General features: G+C 43.0%; 1 long non-coding RNA gene across 1 annotated transcript; it reads right to left on the minus strand.

The window, feature by feature from the left end:
* Positions 1-10,714: 10,714 nt before the first annotated feature.
* Positions 10,715-13,258, minus strand: LOC123172469 (uncharacterized). Its single transcript, XR_006485604.1, has 5 exons — positions 13,131-13,258; positions 12,838-12,893; positions 12,686-12,755; positions 12,134-12,218; positions 10,715-11,176 (listed from the first exon to the last, which is right to left on the minus strand). It is a non-coding gene; the product is annotated as an uncharacterized lncRNA (long non-coding RNA).

The raw sequence follows: 13,258 nt of genomic DNA on the forward strand, positions 1-13,258 counted from the left end.
GACAAAGGTAGTAGGGATGCCCAGTCCCGAAATGAATAATGAATTTACTTTATGTTGTCAAATAATAAATTCCTTGGAAAGTGCTGGTATGGAGGGCACCTGTGGATACGGTTAGCCATGGAAAGTGAAAGTAATGGTGGAAAAAGGAATAAACTTTATTTTCTGTTTGAGAACCGCCTATTATGTATCTAGCATGGAAAGTGTTGGGATGCTCCAAGTCGTTTTCGTTGGTGGGAAAATTATGCCTCTCAAAAATATTTTTTATCTCTCAATTTAAGCTTTGAGCTCTGGCACCTCTACAAATCACTACTTCCCTCCGCGAAGGGCCTTTCTTTTACTTATGCAATTTTTATTTTGAACTTGAGTCTCCGTCTTCTCTTATAAAGCACCAACTAAGGGGCACTATGATCTTATTTGAGCATTGGGTGTAGCTAATATTCGAGTGTGTTTCTTGAATGGATCAATGATTGAGCATAATGGGCTAGGGATAACTTTCTTTAGTGTTGATATCCTGAAAGACATGGTTGATTGTTGGTATGCTTGACTATTAAAGTATTCATGTCAAAACTAGACTATTGCTTTGAATCATATAAAAGTCCATATGTCCATTCTATAAAGAAAAAGAAATGTGATGAACGTGTTAGGCAACATTCCACATCAAAAATTCTATTTTTATCATTTACCTACTCGAGGATGAGCAGGAATTAAGCTTGGGGATGCTGATACGTCTCCAACCTATCTATAATTTTTGATTGTTCCATGGTTTTATATTATCATTCTTGGATGTTTTACAATCATTTTATAGTCATTTTATATCATTTTTTGGTACTAACCTATTAACATAGTGCCCAGTGCCAGATGCTGTTTTCCGCATGTTTTTTACATCGCAGGAAATCAATATCAAACAGAGTCCAAATGCAACAAAACTCCTGGAGGATTTTTTTGGGCTAGAAGACATCCTGTGGGCCAAGGAAGCACCTGGGTGGTGGCTCGAGGGGAGCAGCACCCACTAGGGCGTGCTAGGAAGCCCAGGCATGCCCTGGTGGGTTGTTCCCACCTCGGGTGCCCCCTGAACCGCCTCTTTGCTCTATAAATACCCCAATATTCCAGAAACCCTAGGGGAGTAGACTAAAATCAATTCCAGCCGCCACAGAGTCCAGAACCACCAGATCAAATCTAGACACCGTCATGGAGGGGTTCACCACTTCCATTGGTGCCTCTCCGATGACGCGTGAGTAGTTCTTTGTAGACTTACGGGTCCGTAGTTAGTAGCTAGATGGCTTCCTCTCTCTCTCTTGATTATCAATACAATGGTCTCTTGGAGATCCATATGATGTAAGTCTTTTTGCAATGTGTTTGTTGGGATCCGATGAACTTCGAGTTAATGATTAGATCTATGTTTTATCCATGAAAGTTATTTGGGTCTTCTTTGATCTCTTATATGCATGGTTGCTTATAGCCTCGTATTTATTCTCTGATATTTGAGTTTTGTTTGGCCAACTTGCTCTATTTATCTTGCAATGGGAAGAGGTGCTTTGTAGTGGGTTCGATCTTACGGTGGTTGATTCCAGTGACAGAAGGGGAACCGACACGTATGTATCATTGCTACTAAGGATAACAAGATGATATCCATATCTCCACAATAGATAAACGGATCTCGTCTACATCATGTCATCGTTCTTATTGCATTATTCCGTTTTCCCATGAACTTAATACACTAGATGCATGTTGAATACTGGTCGATGTGTGGAGTAATAGTAGTAGATAAAGGTAGGAGTCGGTCTACTAATTTTGGACGTGATGCCTATATAATGATCATTTCCTGTATATCGTCATGATTATTTGAAGTTCTATCAATTGCCCAACAGTAATTGTTTTTCCACCATTTGCTATTTTTCTCGAGAGAAGCCACTAGTGAAACCTACGGCCCCCGGGTCTCTTCTCATCATATTTGCCTTTGCGATCTGTTTTCCCTTGCATTTATTTTCAGATCTATTAAACCAAAAATACAAAAATACCTTCTTGCAATTTATTTGTTCCGTGATCTATTTATCCTATCTACCACTTTTACCTCATAATATTTGCCTATCTAGAGGCGCCGTACCCGGAAGGGATTGACAACCCCTTTAACATGTCGGGTTGGAAGTATTTGTTATTTGTGTGAAGGTGTTGTTTACGTGGTGTGAGAAGGTTCTCCTACTGGTTCGATAACCTTTGTCTCATCACGGAGGGAAATACCTACCGTCGCTATACTACATCATCCCTTCGTCTTTGGGGAAAAACCGACGTAGTTCTAGCAGACATCAGTACTACCGTGGAGCGAAGCGGTACTACTACTTGAGAGCTGAAAAATGCCCAAGAGAAATAGATGGATCAATAAAACCTGAACTGCTATAACTTCTGCAAATGAGCTCCAAATTGAGCAAACTCAAGCTTGTTGGATAGATGATAAAAAATACTATCCATCAGTGAAGAAGTGGCAGGTATAACTTCTGCAAATGAGCTCCAAATTGAGCAAACTCAAGCTTGTTGGATAGATGATAAAAAATACTATCCATCAGTGAAGAAGTGGCAGGGGGAGTATGCCTATCATATGGAGGAGTGAAACCTCCATCAGTGAAGAACCGACATAAACTCCCATATCGAAAACATCATAGAAGATGCACATGAACTCCGTTTTCGATGAACTCGAGCTTGTCACGAAGATGACCATAAGCTCTAAAACTCACGAAGAGAAACACCAAACAAGCACCAAGAAAGATGATGCAAGGATGCAATGGTTTGAGATCTCTACGAACGATAAGATCAAGCTACTTACTTGAGAGCCCCCCTTGATAGTATGACAATCGATCCTATAACCCAATCTCCCAACTACAACCATGAGACTGGTAAAATAGAAAATCTATCAAGGGCGAACCTTTGCCTTGCACATAGTCCATTTGAGCTAGATGATGAGGATCTTGACTTCTTCAAGATGGACCACCTTTCTTGATTGTGTTGGCTCGACGAAGACTAGTAGATTGCTCCCCCGTACTCAACTATGGGTGAGCACTCTTCGGCACATCTTCACATGCCCGTTATCACCACAATGAACGCTAAGATTCAAGCATGTGATATCTCTGTGATGCTCCACTTGAACTAGCACACCGCAACCCTGATGACGATCACCACTTGACGTCATCCTCCATGGGTTATATGATATCTTCCCTTTGATGCATGACCATAGAAACATACCTAACCCCACAAACAACTCTCACATAGACCACGGGTTAGCACACAAAGCGTAATTGAAAATGCTTACCATACCATGAGATCACTTGATCCCGCTTGGTACATCTTCTATGCTTTGTGTGTTGATCAACTAGAATCACTCTTTGTACTTAGTCTTGATCAACCTTATATCTTTCCAACTCTCTTCATTAAGATGATGTCTTGAAAGTACATACGAATGTTTGCGCAATCTTCTTCTTCAAGACATGCTTGCAATAGGCTCAACTCTCACGTGACCTGTCTTTGGATACATCCTTGCATAGCACATTGGTCAACACATATTCTTCTTCTAATAACCTTGAAACCAACAAATGGTCTTCAAGAAATACCTATGGACAAACCCTTTAAATATAACTCAAGGAAACCATTAGTCCATAGAGATTGTTATCAATTACCAAAACTAAACATGGGGGCACCACATGTTCTTTCATACTAGTTGATGAACTGGTTGGGGATCTTGAGGTACCCCTAAGTTGATCTTATCCTAAGGGAAGCAAAAAAAAAGGCCCGCGGAGTTGGCACCCACCCATGGCCGGTGGTCGGCTGGGTCATTATTAACTCCAACGGGGCAATTGATGCTTGCAGATGGGTGCCTAGCTCGGGCTACCTTATTATAGATCACCAAGGAGTGTTCTTAGAAGCTGGACTGAAGAAGTACAAGGGCATTGAGGACCCTTTCCTGAGCGAGCTGTTCGCATGCCAAGATGGTGTAGAAACCGCACTGAGAAGAGGACATCAATATGTAATGGTCCAGGTGGACTGCTCTACACTTGCAGATTTGTGGCATGACATGAGTCTAACTCGTATCAGTGGTGCACATATCATGATTGAAATTAGATGGATGATTTTCTCCGGGGTTAAGTTTCTTTGAACTCCACACGACGCAAACTAGGCTGCGCGCGCATCTATGTGCAAAAGAGGCCGCTCTTAGCAATTTATATGTTACTTGCTTTAATGTAATTCATGGATTCCCGACTAGAATTCTTCAGTTTGATTGTACTTCAGTTTGATTGTAATCTTTGTCAGTCTAATAAAGCGAGGGATTTACTTCAAAAAAGGCTGCCCTATAGAAGTTAGTGACTGGAGGTAATGGGTCCAGTTGCCCCGCGCGTGACCAGCGTCTGGACGGGTGCGGGGGCCTGTGAGCAACTCAAGATGAATTGGTGAACATCAATAGCATATTCAAGGGGCGGAGCTCTCCTCCCCAAGGGTTCCTCGCACCGCTGTTGGCTCCCCCGCCGCGCGTAGACGCCGCCGCGGCTGGAACCTGCTACCGCTAGCCCTCTTCCCCCACCCCTTCCCCCTTCCTCCGCCCTCCCTCTCCCGTACCCCACCCCCCGGCCGCGTCGCCTCCCCAAGCAAGGCGACCAGGGGCTCCTTCCCCGTTCCCGCTAGTGCTTACCTCCTCGCACTTCCTTCCTTCTACCGCCACCAGCTAGCGCCGCGGGCCTTGCCCGCACGGTGCTGGCGGCGACAGGTCTGCTTTTCACTATGCCCCCCTCGCTCAGGCGGTGGTGGCTGGCGGCGGTGCCCTTTAGCCAGCGTCTGTGTGGTCCAGTGGCGGTGGTGCACCGTGCCACAATGTCTCTCGAGGCGATGGTGTAGTCATTGGCCGTGGGGCGGCGCGGCGGCGCTGGTGGCTGGCGGCGGCCACTCAGCCCAGATCCGGGCCCATTTGGGCCCCATATGGGTTGGGGCGGGCCGGTGGCTTGGCGTTCAGCGGGCGACACTCCCTGGTGGAGGTGAGGTGACGACGATCTACGGGCGGTGAGGACTTCGTCGATCAGCAAGTTGCAGTGTGGTGATAGGACTGTTAAGTGGGCCCGGTCGGGTCGTCAGGGCTCGACAAATCTTCATCACTATGTCTGGTCGGCTCCGCTGCGGCGGTGGAGGCTGTCCCCTCCCTCTGGTTGAGTTGTGGTCGCTCCCGTGGCTGGTGTCTCCTTTCCCTCTCCAGTTCTCGTGTTGGCAGCTCCAGAGAGGCGGCGAGGGTGGTCCGGTAACCGTGGTGGCACATGCTAGTGGGCGGTTGATGGGGTGGTGCATTTCGAAATACTTGGGGTAGTGGTGGTGGTTGTGGATTGGGAGAAATCCCTGTCGGCTTGTCGGACAACGATGCAGTGGCGCCTGCGGGCGCCATCGGACCTTCCTGAGGGGCGTCGGGTATATCCCTTCCCCACTATTCCTGGCGTACCGGGGGAAACACTAGAACTTGTTCGGGCAACAACGGTGGCATCGTCGCGTCCCTTCTTGAAGGTGTTGCTTGGTGTGTGGCGCTTCGGGATGCTCGGGCGTGGTGGCACTTCTTCGGAGGGTGCAGCAGTTGCCGGTCTTTCTTTCTTTGTTGATCTAGCGGTGTCGGCATTTATTTCTCTTTTCTTTTTTTTCCTTTTGGGCTTATTGTGTTGCGGCCCCAGCGAACTGGATATATCGGATGTTTGTTTTATAATATAAAGCGGGAGGAAATCCTTTATCGTGTGTGTGCGACCCGAGCGTAGTGCTCCCAGCGAGCGCTATATAGACACTCGCAATTAGATAACACAAAGTTCAAAAAGACAAAGCCACGGATGGAAGTCACGGAAGGCAGCAAGATGGACCATGAATGATCCTGACAGTTTTGTTGCCAAGTAGATGAAGCATCCAAGTAGCTTGATGGCGATGCAGGCAGGGAACCAAACAAGTACAATCAAGTCAGGCCAAACCATTCTATCAGGCGGAAATCCTAGCTAGCTTTCTTGCAGCCACGCAACCTTTCGCGCTTACAAGCAGGAATCCTACCTAGCTTTGTTTTTTTAGAAAGATGCATGAGAGGAGAAAAATACACACCTTCACCTGAGTGCTTGACTTCTCCTCTGCACAAAGTGTGTCAATATAGTCGCTTCTGAGCGAGTGCGGCGTTTCGGTGCCTGGGTGCATCTGCACCCGTTCAAAAAAAAATCATAAAAAATTCAGAAAAATTCAAAAAATTCCGAAAAAAATTGAGGTGGTGGACAATTTGATGCGTGAGGTGCGCCCCAATTTTCAAGACATTTGGACTTATGTGCAGCTCTCAGCAAAAAAGACAAATCAGACCAAAACAATATATGAACAGTACACATTTTTACAGACCTACGATTTGTCTTTTTTGCTGAGAGCTGCACATAAGTCCAAATGTTTTGAAAATTGGGGCGCACCTCACGCATCAAATTGTCCACCACCCCAATTTTTTTTTGGAATTTTTTGAATTTTTTTAGTATTTATTTTGATTTGTTTGGTGAGCGCAGGTGCAGATGAGCTCGGGCTCAGATTTGGATTTTCGCTTCTGAGCAGCTTCCTGGGTAATCTATAAGATCATCTTCCGTTCTTATCCTCAATGGAATGTAAAGCTAGAGGATGGGTTATATACACAGATAGATGCAGGTCTTGCTGCATTATTTATCAGATGGCGCAGCCAACACCAACACCAATACCCCGCAATTTTTTTATTTATGATTAATCAGTATAACATCCTGCCTTTAAGCTTTGTACGCCCAATCTAGGAATCTTGCCTCCGCCTATGCTTCAATCCCGTAGATGAGTGCAATGAGTACACACCCGCCTATCTTTCTAGCCCCGCGGGGCTGGTACTGGGTACATTATAAAACTCGACATGTTTCGTGGGTTCAAACCCGTTTCAAAGTACCTGAACCCAAAACCCGCCATACCCGTTAAAATACGTAGCATATCCACTGATCTACCAATTTCTACCCTTCCACTGATCCAGTTTCGACCGTCGACTACATGAAGGGCCCTTGTTTCTGAAATATGCTATTGTATTATGCTAAAATATGCTCATTTTCCTGCTGTTATTGTTGAAATGTTGCTGAAATATACTATTGTATTGTGCTGAAATATGCTCAAGTTTTACTGCTGAATTATACTATGTTTGCTGCTAAAATGCTATTCCATGGTGGCTAATATTTATCTCATGTTTTGCTGCTTCGATATACTGATTTTTGCTGCTGCCATTGTTGTAACATGCTCATATTTTTATTTGAAAAGTTGTTGTGTTTGCTGACTGCTCGCAAAAATGTTTTTATTTCAAATGTATAGTGAGTTCCGCGTGGGATCAGAAAACCCGATATGTTTAGGGAACGGGCAAAAAGCTGGCCCAATGCATGGGGACGGGGATGGGTACGAGTTTGTGTTTTTCTCGCGGGGACGGGTTTGGGCAAGCAAAATCCGGCAGGTTTCGTCCTAGTTGCCATCTTGACACCCGAACTTTGCATCAATTCGATTTACACAGCCAACACCAATATACACCGATGATCATGCCAGCGAAGAGCAAAGTCATACCTCAAATAGATCGGCTGTGCTCAGAAAACTTATCATCATTTTTCCTTTTTCTATTTTGTCATTTGAAATCCACTATACATAGTTCAAGACCCCATAAGGCTGTCCAGTGAACATGTCATTACTCACAACACAAAATACAGGACTAAAACTACAATCCATAAGTGTCATGGCACTTCGACATTCCATAACTCTACTGTAACTTTTGTAAAGTCACGTAGGAGATATTATTATCATGCCCGCCGGGTTCCAGACCAGCAAGCGCCCTGCAGCGCTTGGTTCCGGCGAGAATCGCGAGGTAGGAGACGGTGAAGGAGGGAGAGAGCGCGCGTGAAGGAGATGATAGGAGGTAGTTGCGCTAATTTGTGGGGTGCAGGCGAGACGTCAGGGGGGAGACGAAGGGATAAGGCCGCTGCCTCGGGCGGGATTCAGAACTAGCAACCACCATGGTATGGTACTTCTCAAAACAAAACAAATTTTTTTGGCCTGCCAGCTATAAACGAAGGTCAAAAACTAATGTTGGGTAACTGTACATATATTACGCTCTATATGTACAGTTATTCAACAGTGTGTTCAATCTTCAGAAGTTTGCGACACCCTTCGTCTGCGCTGGCTTTGGTATGATTGTGCCAGCCGCCCCAAGACTTGGTCCAATTTGGGGACACCATGCAATGAAAATGAGAATGATAGACCTGTGTGCGACGGTCAACCCCTGTTTGTATTGGAGATGGGCCCAAAGCCAAATATCGGGATTCATTGTGGCTCCAAGGTATTAGGCTAACAGATATTGTTCCCACTTCCCAAGATCTTCCAGCTCTCGAGAATGAATTCTTGCTCGGTTTGGAAAGCCCTACTAGATAACTGGTGTGGTGTGTTAATCAAATCAACAGGAATCACGGCATCTCAGCAGCCGCATCCAAGAGATTGCCACTCTTTACAGAAAGCTTTGCAATGTTAATCTCAACCATGGGGTGCATAATGCTATTTCTTGAAAAAAATCACTTTGAATAGTCAATAATCCATATCACCCGCCTGCGTAGCGCAATTTGTGGACCCAACTACACGTCATATGGACCCATCCGTGTGGAAGGTGTGGTCTCCTCCAAAGTAGATGTTCTTCGCATGGTTGATCATTCAAAATCATGTTTGGATGGCCGGTAAACTGAGAGCCACCTTGGATGACCGAATTGTAGCCTATGTCCCATATGTAAGAAAGCTCAACATTTGCGGCACATATGCACTTCCAACGCCGTTTTTCTCAATGGATTTGGAACGAGGTCGCATCTTGGCTTGGTCTTCATGACACCACTTCAAGGAGTTGGCACCACAAGACATCAATGAGAGATTAGTGGAGATCAAAACGGTCAACGAGAGGGGCAACCATAGGACTGGTTTTGCCTCATTGATGATGCTTATGTCCTGGGAAATTTATGAAGAGAGCAACACGAGAGTCTTAAATATCGCTGCCCTATCCACAATAATTATTGTGAAGATCAAAGAGGAAGCCCATCATTGGGCTTTGGTGGGTTCCACTCACTTCAATAATATAACATCGTGAGAGTAGTCATTAGTTCCCGGTGAGGCATGCATTTTGTCTAAACCCTTTGTGAGCCCTCCTACTACCGAGGAGATGAAGTGGCTCATTGAGCCCACGGGGAAAAAGTAAGTGCCCCTTAATAATATTCCGATCTGTTTTCTCCATTGATTTCTCTCATCAAGATCTTTGAAACAAGATCTCGTGTTAATAGATTTAGACGAACTTTATTTCGTGAAAAAAACAAGGAAAAAACAAAAACCAAAATATTCGGTAAAAAACCAAAAATAATTGGCACCCGAAAAAACGAATGAAGAAAAAAAGGAAGAAAAAAAATAAGAAGGCCCGGAAGCACCATTGCGGGTTTTCAAATTGTTTCCTTTTTTCAAGGAGCACAAATTTTCTTTTCCTGCTCCTCGCCGAAGTAAATTTGTGCCTTCACGTGAAGCATATATTTTTTTCCCTTTCTCAGAAGCACAATTGTGCCTCTTGTGTAAGAAAATATGCACCTCCACGAGAAACCAATATGCGCTTCTTGTGGAAGCACCATTTTTTTTCCTTTTCGAGAAGCACAATTGTGCCTCTCGCAGAAGAAAACCTATGCCTTCACGAGAAGTAAATACTAGTAACTGGGGCGTGCCATTGGCACGCCTCCTGAGTGTTCATGTGCGCACTTATCTAGCTTATGCACATTGGTAGGTCTAGGTCGATCTTTGATGGCATTTATATACACCAAAAGTGATTTGACTACAGGTGAATATGCTTTGCTGACTTTAACCTCCTGATGGGTTCTAGAATCCATTACAAACTTGCTATTATGAGGATCACATGTGCTCCTCTACGTGGTCAACGTACGTGCGACAAACCAAGACATGGAGCTCCCTTAATGTTCCTGGGAGAGACTCGCCTCCTTCCTAGATCTCCTTGTCAAGGGGTAGAAAGGGTTAAAAGTTCATTGTTCACCTAGAGAGTGTATCTGCAAGCACGAAAGTCACTCCAATTTCCTAGGAAATTAGAGAAAATCTGTCAAACAGATTACAGTTAAAGATGAACAATGGTTGTGTTTTTTAAGATCCCAATAAGAAAAGAACCATCCACTTTTAAGATCCCAAGAAGAAAAGAATCATCCGCAAGTTCTTGCCGACATAATTAGAACTTCCAAAGCTTTAATATACTTGACGGATTGACATGGTAGAAAACTAACTTGACACTGCATTTATCATCCAAGTCAGAGAATGAATTAGTGGACCATGATTAAAACTGCGGATATTTGCATAGAAATTATGATATAATTAGTTGGAAGTTGGAACTGTCGAAAGTATAATCTAGAGTTCATGTATGCAGTCCATTAATTAATATGACAAGGCAGTATAAGCTAGGTCTGAATTCTGATTCCTAAGCTTAACAGTGCCAAAGTACCTATCATTTCGCAGAATTATATGACTTGTGATAATGGCAAAAAAAAGTAGTCCATGAATACAACAAAAGTAGTTGAATTGAAAGTGAAACATAGAGCACCACCTAATATTCATAGGAGCTGTTCTTGTCTTGTCAAAAATGTTTCCACTTCAGCTAAAGGAGCACAGGGGCTAGGATCCTAGAGAAATAAACATCACAAAAAACTGGTATTCCAGTTTGAAAGAATGACTGCAGACTCCAAAAGTCCCCACCATAAGTAATAACAAGGTAAAGGGAACAACGGGTATTCCCTTCACTAACTGAACTTATATAAACATACATCATGAGCTATCCTTCTTGAAAGAATGATCAGAAGCAGACGAGGATGCGGAGCTTGCCCAGGCCCTATCTTTCGACTCGCTTAACAATCTCTCACACAGCGACAGGTAACTACATAGCAGAGCAATCTTCCAAATCCAGATTAGTGTCGAGGATCCCTGGGCCCAGAGAATTGTCCCTGATGTAAATTTTTGCCCATGTTACGAGATCACCTCCCAGTTAATTATATTTGTTGCACATGTGCACTACCTATTAGCACCTCCACCGCACAACACCATAGCTGTATGTCAGATTTCTCAGTGACCATCATGGTGTACGCATATTCTGATCAAATGAGAAGAACTGGATCAGCACTTTGTACATCAGCAAACCAGTAAAAATTCTGAATAAATGACTGTAAGGCAGGGCGAATCCATTGGAGCTGAGAGTAAGGCAGCGCAAATCCATTAAACCAGTAAAATTTATAGCAGCGTCAGTGAGTTATTATATATCTAGTCACAAGATGCATTAGACATATAAATAACATCTACTGTGTTTAAATATCCACACAATGACCAGTCAACTATTTTTTTAAAATATGTCACTTTTAGTCAACAGAAGGCGACAGGGATAAGCCCTGTCGAGACTCCGAGAGACTGATGAGGGATGTCGCCAGTCCTTGAACCTTTACCCATCCCAACATTCATTGTGTGCCCAGTTGAATTATATAAGATTGGTTTTCTTATTTAAGGGGTCTGTCTGAGTTCCGATATATTACCTTAATGATCCCTGATTCATGGCAATCTCATTTATTTTAGCGTTATACCCGTTCAGATAACCCAATGATTCCTGATTCATGGTTTCATATATGAGATATCCTATCAATCGAGGTACCAATCATAGATAGATCAGCTCACCAACCAATTAATATAATATTTTTAAAAGGTTTTCAATAAGGCAAACAAATAAGCACAAAGTTGCTCTATTTTCCATGAATAACAAAACAAGGAAATCTTAACATCCTTGACTCGAACATTAGAAATCAGAAAAATCAAAATAAAGCAGTGTTGAATTTTCTCTGAACCCAAAGCTTTTATTTTCTTGATTCTGAAAGGAACTCAATGCACACATTTATCATGTACTAACTCAGTGAAGACCAAATACAAGTACAGTCATCTTTGTTATAGTACCTTCCAGTGAAAAATAAGAGGGAAACACAATCATGTGGTGAAACCATAGTGGAAGAACTTAATAAGCAAACGACAAAAGCACACCCCTGTAGTACTTTATAGAACAACTTACATTTCCTTCTGGTTGTTCTTTCCATGCTTCGTAGTCTGGCCAATGAATAAAATGAGTTGACAGTTGTGCTCCGGTTATTGGTTGCCTGGACGGATAAACAAATGTAATTTTTATAGAAGTAGACAAATGTAATGTTTATAGGAGTTATAAAACCTATTTGATCTGGCAGAGAGAAATAAATAACAGAGTGACAAAATTTAAATTCTGAAATACAAATAACCATGTATCTTCAGAAGAAGAAATATATATGAAAAATGATCCAGAGAGTTGCCTGGGCATATGCGTCCAAACGACCATTGTTAGAAAGAAGCATATATACACATGTAAGTGGGAAAACGACGTACTCCCTCCGTTCCTAAATATAAGTCTTTTTAGAGATTTCACTATGGAATACATACGAAGCAAAATGAGTGAATCTACACTCTAAAATATGTCTACATACATCCGTATGTAGTTTGTAGTGGAATCTCTAAAAAGACTTATATTTAGAAACGGAGGGAGTAGAAACAATTGCATGGATACACGCAGACAAGTCGGAAAAAAGGTAACAACCTGATTCCATGGTGGCGTTTCTGTCATCTGTGTCCTCTAAAGAAACAAAAGGGCTGCAGCAGCTAGCTCACTGGAAAACGCATCCAACTCAAATGTAAGCACAGACGAGACACATGGACAGAAGAAGATCAAAGGATAGAAGAATCACCAACCTGTAAACCAAGGCAGCAAGCAAGTTGCAGCAAGATCATCACCTGCAAATAAGAAACTGGAGGACCAGAGCAGACAGATTAGTCAAAAATCTAAGAGAAAAAGTCTAAAATAATGAGCTCCAGAGAACAACGGTCAAGAAATAATCATTCTAATTACTGGATGGAACTTTCCATAAATTATTACAAACTGAAGAAATGTAAATATATCCTGCTTCATGATATTCATTATATCATGTGTGCCTTAAATCCTATAATAATGTAAAAGCAGACAACCGAGAGAACACAACACATACCTCATGATAGAAGATGAGCTGCGACCAATCATCCTAAACCATGGACATCATAAGTCAAATTAGTAGTAGCAGGACTCAAAATATGCAAATCCAAATGTATTTGCGGTAGAATGTAGGGCATAAAAAAA

The sequence above is a fragment of the Triticum aestivum genome, unplaced genomic scaffold (genome assembly GCF_018294505.1).
Source record: "Triticum aestivum cultivar Chinese Spring unplaced genomic scaffold, IWGSC CS RefSeq v2.1 scaffold104294, whole genome shotgun sequence".
Lineage (NCBI taxonomy): Eukaryota > Viridiplantae > Streptophyta > Magnoliopsida > Poales > Poaceae > Triticum > Triticum aestivum.